The sequence below is a fragment of the Ambystoma mexicanum genome, chromosome 2p, assembly GCF_040938575.1.
Source record: "Ambystoma mexicanum isolate Mex_15411 chromosome 2p, UKY_AmexF1_1, whole genome shotgun sequence".
Taxonomy (NCBI): Eukaryota; Metazoa; Chordata; class Amphibia; order Caudata; family Ambystomatidae; genus Ambystoma; species Ambystoma mexicanum.
Window position 1 is genome coordinate 1,259,564,037 of NC_090923.1, and position 8,936 is coordinate 1,259,572,972.

Consider the following 8,936-nt stretch of genomic DNA (forward strand, 5'->3'; position numbering starts at 1 on the left):
GGTGTCATTTTGCAAGCACCCGGGAGCATTAATCTTTCTATCTTTAAATATAATTGGCATTAAACTAAAACCCTTAAGGACCAGATCAATACAGCAGCAACGAATGCTTATTCATTGTTGTTTGCCTCTTCATTTCATACCACCCGATATCTAAATGGTGTTTGGACTTTCTGCCCTCTGACATAAGGACATTTGGAATGGCAAACCTTTGACCTGAGATCCTAATGAATGGTTTGATTGACTCTCCCTTTGCGCTTGCTTCTGCAACACATGTACTAATATTGGAATGATAATGGGAAAATTAAATTGGCCCCTGCTCTAAAGGATGACACGCACATTCGTAAAGCATTCACTATTTTTGGCACATGACAGGACAGAAACTTTCTTAATTTGCAAGTCTTTATTTTTTAATAGATCTTTTTTAATGAAGATTGAAATTGTATGTTCATTCATATTACACGACAACACAATACATTTTGCGCCAAATTCAACACTAATGCCTCAGGAGCCTTTTACTTGTGAATCCTCTTGACTGAATGAACAGCCACGACCCCTTGAATTTCTTGACTTGTACTTTTAGAAGTGGCATGCTTCTTTTGTTTTTTTTTATCCCATTCTACCAAACTCAGTATTATCACTTTCCCCCTTGTTCTGCACTCCAGCGTAAACTGCTTTGAGGTGATATTTGCAAAGATCGCTCTGAACTACAGCTTTACTTGCTTCTGGGCCTTAATCTTTAATTGGAGCTGAGCAGTGTACTCCGGACGTGGCTGCTTATAGTTGGTTGATTTCTTTTTTGATTTCTGTAACTTTCAAACAGTCCCATTGTGAAATACCATTGTCACAATGTGCTGCAGTGCATGAAAACTTAAAATTAATGGGAGGATTGAGGGAGAGGGGGGAAGAGAGAGGGCGGGAGGGTGGGAAGGAGTGAGTGAGTGAGGCGAGGGAGGGAGGGAGGGAAGGAGGGAGGGAGGAGAGAGACAGAGAGAGAGAAAACAAAGAAAATATGGTATTTGGTGGCTATGTATTTGCATGGAAAAGATTTTAGGCTTTTAATCAAGGGGAAAGGGGCTCTGTGGCTGGTATCTCAGCCTGTTGATGCTTTGTTGAGTTGCTTGGAACATGCAAGGAAGGAGACCTGAAGCACTCCCGATCAGGTTGCATGTCTCCAAGTTACTGAAATCCCACAGACCTCCTCCCTGTGCCACAAAGTTCTGGGCACTGAGCTCTGCAGTTGTTTCCCACAGGTCGCCAAGTGCCCCAGATTTACTTTCTCATAGTTGCTAGTTACTGCTACCCCACCTCGACCACTATATTTTCCCCAGATACTTGCTACTGTGGAGTAAGCAGGGCTAAGAGAGAGGGAGAGGGGGTGTGCCTATGCAAATCATCTGCCAGTATGCTTCCTGGGAGGTCATTCCATCTCACCAGCTGACACCTGGGCAGTGGCAGGTAATTTGGAGAACAGACATATACGGACAGGCCACAAAGCAAAGGCTGAGCCATTGATTGAGGATCCCTCTAGCCATGTCTCCGTAAGTTACCGAGGTCCAGAAAATTCCACCCTCAGCTCTCATAGAGAGGTCCTTGGCCGATCGTGGCCGATCAGGGCAGTGAAGGGTCAGGGGTGACTGCACACTGCCTCACTTTTTCACTGCTTTCTACAGCGGTAATGCCTTTGCAGAAGGGGCCTGTACAAGTGATGTTGTCCTGCGCTATGGGAAAGTGACATTTATCCACTGACATTAACCAAATTACTTGCGCTGTTCAATGCACATACATGCATAGAAATCATGTTATGTTTTTTTGGGGAAGGTCTAGAGGGTCCTGCTGATGATTTATTAAGCTGTCTGCTACTCTTGCTTTTACATAGTCTTCCCTGCCCAGGCATGTTTAAGTCATACTGTATGTCCCTCCATTACAATGAAAACTCTGTTGAAAGCACAGAGGTACATAGGAATGGATCTGTTAAGAAATGAAACAAAAAGCCTGGAAAAATGTGGAAACGGGTAGGATTTGGACTTACAATTAACTAACAGTTAGATGTGCTATCCCTTGACCCACTGACCCCCTTTCCTTTTGTGTAATCCTTTTTTTCTCAGTAGGGTTTTCCAAAGTGGATTTCATATAAAAGATCCTAGACCTGCATTCTGTGGCACACTTGCCTCATATCCCGTTGCTCTTGATAAACTCACATCATCTCTCACCAATATAAGCTGTAAAAGATTTTCAGGGCTTAGCCAAGCAAACTAGACGCGGGTCGAAGGTTGAGCAATCCTTTAATCAGCAGCAAAGTTAACATTGAAATCAGCCTCAGAATCTCTTAAAGGATGGTCCAATATCTGTTGCTGGCAGCGCGCAATGGGGCAGCCTGGGTGCTGACACCTTAAGCCATCTCCTGTTCTTGCCTTGTCCTTGATCCAGCCATGGGCCCACATACACTCAGAGGTACAGAGTGTTTCTCATGTCTATGGGTCTTCTGTGATGCTCTTACGCTTGCATCACACAGCCATCGTGATGGGGAGGGGGTGTCGATTTGCAAGCACCCTTGAGCATGAATCTTTTTATCTTTAAATATAATTGGCATTAAACCAAACCCTTTAGGACCAGATCAATACAGCAGCAAAGAATGCTGATGAATTGCTGTTTGCCGCTTAATCCCATAACATCCGACATCTAAATGGGGTTTGGTCAAATGTTTGCCATAACAAATGTCCTTATGTCAAAGAGCAGAAAGTCCGGAGGTCCTAATCAATGGTTTGGTTGGCTCTCCCTTTGCGCTTGCCTTAAGGCGTCAGCACCAGAGGCTGCCCGATTGCGCCCTGCAAGCAACCAGTGTTGGCCCATCCTTTAAGATATTCTGAGGCTGATTTCAATGTTATTTTTGCTGCTGATTTAAGGATTGCTCAACCTTCAGCCCACGTCTAGTTTCCTTGGCTATGCCCTTGACATCTTTTACAGCTTGTATTGGTGGGAGATGATGTGAGTTTATCAAGAGCAACGGGATATGAGGCATGTGGGCCATAAAAAACAGGTCTAGGATCATTTTTATAAGAAAGTCTCTTTAAGTAGGGAACTTTGGACAACCCTGCTGAGAGCGAAAGGATTACACAAAAGGTAGGGGGGTCAGTGGGTCAAGGGATAGCACATCTGACTGTGAATCAGTTTATTGTAAGTCCAAATCCTACCTATTTTAAAATGTTTCCAGGCTTTTTGTTTCATTTCTTAACTTGATGTGAGTTTATCAAGAGCAACGGGATATGAGGCATGTGGGCCATAAAAAACAGGTCTAGGATCATTTTTATAAGAAAGTCTCTTTAAGTAGGGAACTTTGGACAACCCTGCTGAGAGCGAAAGGATTACACAAAAGGTAGGGGGGTCAGTGGGTCAAGGGATAGCACATCTGACTGTGAATCAGTTTATTGTAAGTCCAAATCCTACCTATTTTAAAATGTTTCCAGGCTTTTTGTTTCATTTCTTAACTGAACTTAACTTCCTATGTACCTCAGCAAAACATGTACTAATATTGGAATGAAAATGGGAAAATTGAATTGGCCCCTGCTTCAAAGGATGACACGCACATTCGTAAAGCATTCACTATTTTTGGCACACGACAGGACAGAAACTTTCTTAATCTGCAAGTCTTTATTTTTTAATACATCTTTTTTAATGAAGATTGAAATTGTATGTTCATACATATTACACGACAACACAATACATTTTGCGCCAAATTCAACAATAATGCCTCGGGAGCCGTTTACTTGTAAGTCCTATTGACTGAATGAACAGCCCCACCACCTTCAATTTCTTGACTTGTACTTTTAGAAGTGGCACGCTGCTTTTGTTTTTTTATCCCATTCTACCAAACTCGGTATTATCACTTTTCCCCCTTGTTGTGCACTCCAGCGTAAACTGCTTTAAGGTGCTATTTGCAAACATCGCTCTGAACTACAGCTTTACTTGCTTCTAGGCCTTAATCTTTAATTGTGGCTGAGCAGTGTACTCCGGATTTGGCTGCTTTTAGTTGGTTGATTCTTTTTTGATTTCTGTAACTTTCAAACAGTCCCATTGTGAATTACCATTGTCGCAATGTGCTGCAGTGCAGGGAAACTTAAAAGTAACGTTAGGGAGAGGACGAGGGAGAGGGAGGGGGGTTGTGGGTGGTGGAAAGGAGGGAGGGAGGGAGGGCGGGAGGGAGGGAGGGAGGGAGGAGAGAGAAAACAAAGAAAATATGGTATTCGGGGCCTATGTGTTTGCATGGAAAAGATTTTAGGCTTTTAATCAAGTGGAAAGGGGCTCTGTGCCTGGTATCTCAGCCTGTTGATGCTTTGTTGAGTTGCTTGGAACATGCAAGGAAGGAGACCTGAAGCACTCCCGACCAGGTTGCATGTCTCCAAGTTACTGAAATCCCACAGACCTCCTCCCTGTGCCACAAAGTTCTGGGCACTGAGCTCTGCAGTTGTTTCCCACAGGTCGCCAAGTGCCCCAGATTTACTTTCTCATAGTTGCTAGTTACTGCTACCCCACCTCGACCACTATATTTTCCCCAGATACTTGCTACTGTGGAGTAAGCAGGGCTAAGAGAGAGGGAGAGGGGGTGTGCCTGTGCAAATCATCTGCCAGTATGCTTCCTGGGAGGTCATTCCATCTTACAAGCTGACACCTGGGCAGTGGCAGGTAATTTGGAGAACAGACATATTCGGACAGGCCACAGAGCAAAGGCTGGGCCGTTGATTGAGGATCCATTTAGCCATGTCTCCCTAAGTTACCGAGGTCCAGAAAAATTCCACCCTCAGATCTTATAGAGAGGTCTTTGGCCGATCGTGGCCGATCAGGGCAGTGAAGGGTCAGGGGTGACTGCACACTGCCTCACTTTTTCACTGCTTTCTACAGCGGTAATGCCTTTGCAGAAGGGGCCTGTACAAGTGATGTTGTCCTGCGCTATGGGAAAGTGACATTTATCCACTGACATTAACCAAATTACTTGCGCTGTTCAACGCACATACATGCAGAGAAATAATTTTATATTTTTTGGGGAAGGTGTAGAGGGTTCTGCTGATGATTCTTTTAAGCTGTCTGCTACTCTTGCTTTTACATAGAGTCTTTCCTGCCCAGGAATGTTTTACGGCCTACTGTATGTCCCTCCCTTACAACGAAAAATCTGTTGAAAGCACAGAGGTACATAGGAATGGATCTGTTAAAAAATGAAACAGAAAGCCTGGAACATGTCGGAACTGGTAGTGTTTGGATTTAGCACATTTGACTGTGAGTCAGTTTATTGTATCAGTTGACCCACTGACCCCCTTACCTCCTGTGTAATACTTTTGCTCTCGGTAGGGTTGTCCAAAGTTCCCTTCTTAAAGTGGCTTTCTTATAAAAAATACTAGACCTGCTTTTTGTGGCACACAAGCCTCATATCCCGTTGCAGTTGATAAACTCACATCATCTCCCACCAGTACAAGCTGTAAAGGAATTCCAGGGCTTATCCAAACAAACTAGACGTGGGTCAAGGTTGAGCAATCCTTAAATCAGCAGCAAAGTTAAAATTGAAATCAGCCTCAGAATCTTTTAAAGGACGGTCCAACATCTGTTGCTTACAGGGCTCAATCGGACACCCTCTGGTGCTGACGCCTTACCCACCTCCTGTTCTTGCCTTGTCCTTGATACAGCCATGGGCCCACATACACTCAGAGGTACAGAGTTTTTCTCATGTCTATGGGTCTATTGTGATGCTCTCAGGCTTGCATCACCCAGCCATTGTGATGGGGAGGGGGTGTCATTTTGCAAGCACCCTGGAGCATTAATCTTTCTATCTTTAAATATAATTGGCATTAAACTAAAACCCTTAAGGACCAGATCAATACAGCAGCAACGAATGCTTATTCATTGTTGTTTGCCTCTTCATTTCATACCACCCGATATCTAAATGGTGTTTGGACTTTCTGCCCTCTGACATAAGGACATTTGGAATGGCAAACCTTTGACCTGAGATCCTAATGAATGGTTTGATTGACTCTCCCTTTGCGCTTGCTTCTGCAACACATGTACTAATATTGGAATGATAATGGGAAAATTAAATTGGCCCCTGCTCTAAAGGATGACACGCACATTCGTAAAGCATTCACTATTTTTGGCACATGACAGGACAGAAACTTTCTTAATTTGCAAGTCTTTATTTTTTAATAGATCTTTTTTTAATGAAGATTGAAATTGTATGTTCATTCATATTACACGACAACACAATACATTTTGCGCCAAATTCAACACTAATGCCTCAGGAGCCTTTTACTTGTGAATCCTCTTGACTGAATGAACAGCCACGTCCCCTTGAATTTCTTGACTTGTACTTTTAGAAGTGGCATGCTTCTTTTGGTTTTTTTATCCCATTCTACCAAACTCAGTATTATCACTTTCCCCCTTGTTCTGCACTCCAGCGTAAACTGCTTTGAGGTGATATTTGCAAAGATCGCTCTGAACTACAGCTTTACTTGCTTCTGGGCCTTAATCTTTAATTGGAGCTGAGCAGTGTACTCCGGACGTGGCTGCTTATAGTTGGTTGATTTCTTTTTTGATTTCTGTAACTTTCAAACAGTCCCATTGTGAAATACCATTGTCACAATGTGCTGCAGTGCATGAAAACTTAAAATTAATGGGAGGATTGAGGGAGAGGGAGAGGGGGGAAGAGAGAGGGCGGGAGGGTGGGAAGGAGTGAGTGAGTGAGTGAGGGAGGGAGGGAGGTAGGGAAGGAGGGAGGGAGGAGAGAGACAGAGAGAGAGAAAACAAAGAAAATATGGTATTTGGTGGCTATGTATTTGCATGGAAAAGATTTTAGGCTTTTAATCAAGGGGAAAGGGGCTCTGTGGCTGGTATCTCAGCCTGTTGGATCTTTGTTGAGTTGCTTGGAACATGCAAGGAAGGAGACCTGAAGCACTCCCGACCAGGTTGCATGTCTCCAAGTTACTGAAATCCCACAGACCTCCTCCCTGTGCCACAAAGTTCTGGGCACTGAGCTCTGCAGTTGTTTCCCACAGGTCGCCAAGTGCCCCAGATTTACTTTCTCATAGTTGCTAGTTACTGCTACCCCACCTCGACCACTATATTTTCCCCAGATACTTGCTACTGTGGAGTAAGCAGGGCTAAGAGAGAGGGAGAGGCGGTGTGCCTATGCAAATCATCTGCCAGTATGCTTCCTGGGAGGTCATTCCATCTCACCAGCTGACACCTGGGCAGTGGCAGGTAATTTGGAGAACAGACATATACGGACAGGCCACAAAGCAAAGGCTGAGCCATTGATTGAGGATCCCTCTAGCCATGTCTCCGTAAGTTACCGAGGTCCAGAAAATTCCACCCTCAGCTCTCATAGAGAGGTCCTTGGCCGATCGTGGCCGATCAGGGCAGTGAAGGGTCAGGGGTGATTGCACACTGCCTCACTTTTTCACTGCTTTCTACAGCGGTAATGCCTTTGCAGAAGGGGCCTGTACAAGTGATGTTGTCCTGCGCTATGGGAAAGTGACATTTATCCACTGACATTAACCAAATTACTTGCGCTATTCAATGCACATACATGCATAGAAATCATGTTATGTTTTTTTGGGGAAGGTCTAGAGGGTCCTGCTGATGATTTATTAAGCTGTCTGCTACTCTTGCTTTTACATAGTCTTCCCTGCCCAGGCATGTTTAAGTCATACTGTATGTCCCTCCATTACAATGAAAACTCTGTTGAAAGCACAGAGGTACATAGGAATGGATCTGTTAAGAAATGAAACAAAAAGCCTGGAAAAATGTGGAAACGGGTAGGATTTGGACTTACAATTAACTAACAGTTAGATGTGCTATCCCTTGACCCACTGACCCCCTTTCCTTTTGTGTAATCCTTTTTTTCTCAGTAGGGTTTTCCAAAGTGGATTTCATATAAAAGATCCTAGACCTGCATTCTGTGGCACACATGCCTCATATCCCGTTGCTCTCGATAAACTCACATCATCTCTCACCAATATAAGCTGTAAAAGATTTTCAGGGCTAAGCCAAGCAAACTAGACGCGGTTCGAAGGTTGAGCAATCCTTTAATCAGCAGCAAAGTTAACATTGAAATCAGCCTCAGAATCTCTTAAAGGATGGTCCAATATCTGTTGCTGGCAGCGCGCAATGGGGCAGCCTGGGTGCTGACACCTTAAGCCATCTCCTGTTCTTGCCTTGTCCTTGATCCAGCCATGGGCCCACATACACTCAGAGGTACAGAGTGTTTCTCATGTCTATGGGTCTTCTGTGATGCTCTTACGCTTGCATCACACAGCCATCGTGATGGGGAGGGGGTGTCGATTTGCAAGCACCCTTGAGCATGAATCTTTTTATCTTTAAATATAATTGGCATTAAACCAAACCCTTTAGGACCAGATCAATACAGCAGCAAAGAATGCTGATGAATTGCTGTTTGCCGCTTAATCCCATAACATCCGACATCTAAATGGGGTTTGGTCAAATGTTTGCCATAACAAATGTCCTTATGTCAAAGAGCAGAAAGTCCAGAGGTCCTAATCAATGGTTTGGTTGGCTCTCCCTTTGCGCTTGCCTTAAGGCGTCAGCACCAGAGGCTGCCCGATTGCGCCCTGCAAGCAACCAGTGTTGGCCCATCCTTTAAGAGATTCTGAGGCTGATTTCAATGTTATTTTTGCTGCTGATTTAAGGATTGCTCAACCTTCAGCCCATGTCTAGTTTCCTTGGCTATGCCCTTGACATCTTTTACAGCTTGTATTGGTGGGAGATGATGTGAGTTTATCAAGAGCAACAGGATATGAGGCATGTGGGCCATAAAAAACAGGTCTAGGATCATTTTTATAAGAAAGTCTCTTTAAGTAGGGAACTTTGGACAACCCTGCTGAGAGCGAAAGGATTACACAAAAGGTAGGGGGGTCAGTGGGTCAAGGGATAGCACA

The 8,936-nt window shown here is 44.2% G+C and overlaps 2 non-coding genes across 2 annotated transcripts; both read left to right on the plus strand.

Moving 5' to 3' along the window:
- The first annotated feature begins 253 nt into the window (after positions 1-253).
- Positions 254-360, plus strand: LOC138568588 (U6 spliceosomal RNA). The gene has a single exon (XR_011302910.1). It is a non-coding gene; the product is annotated as a U6 spliceosomal RNA (small nuclear RNA).
- Positions 361-6,028: 5,668 nt separating this feature from the next.
- Positions 6,029-6,135, plus strand: LOC138568589 (U6 spliceosomal RNA). Its single transcript, XR_011302911.1, has one exon. It is a non-coding gene; the product is annotated as a U6 spliceosomal RNA (small nuclear RNA).
- The last annotated feature ends 2,801 nt before the right edge of the window (positions 6,136-8,936 follow it).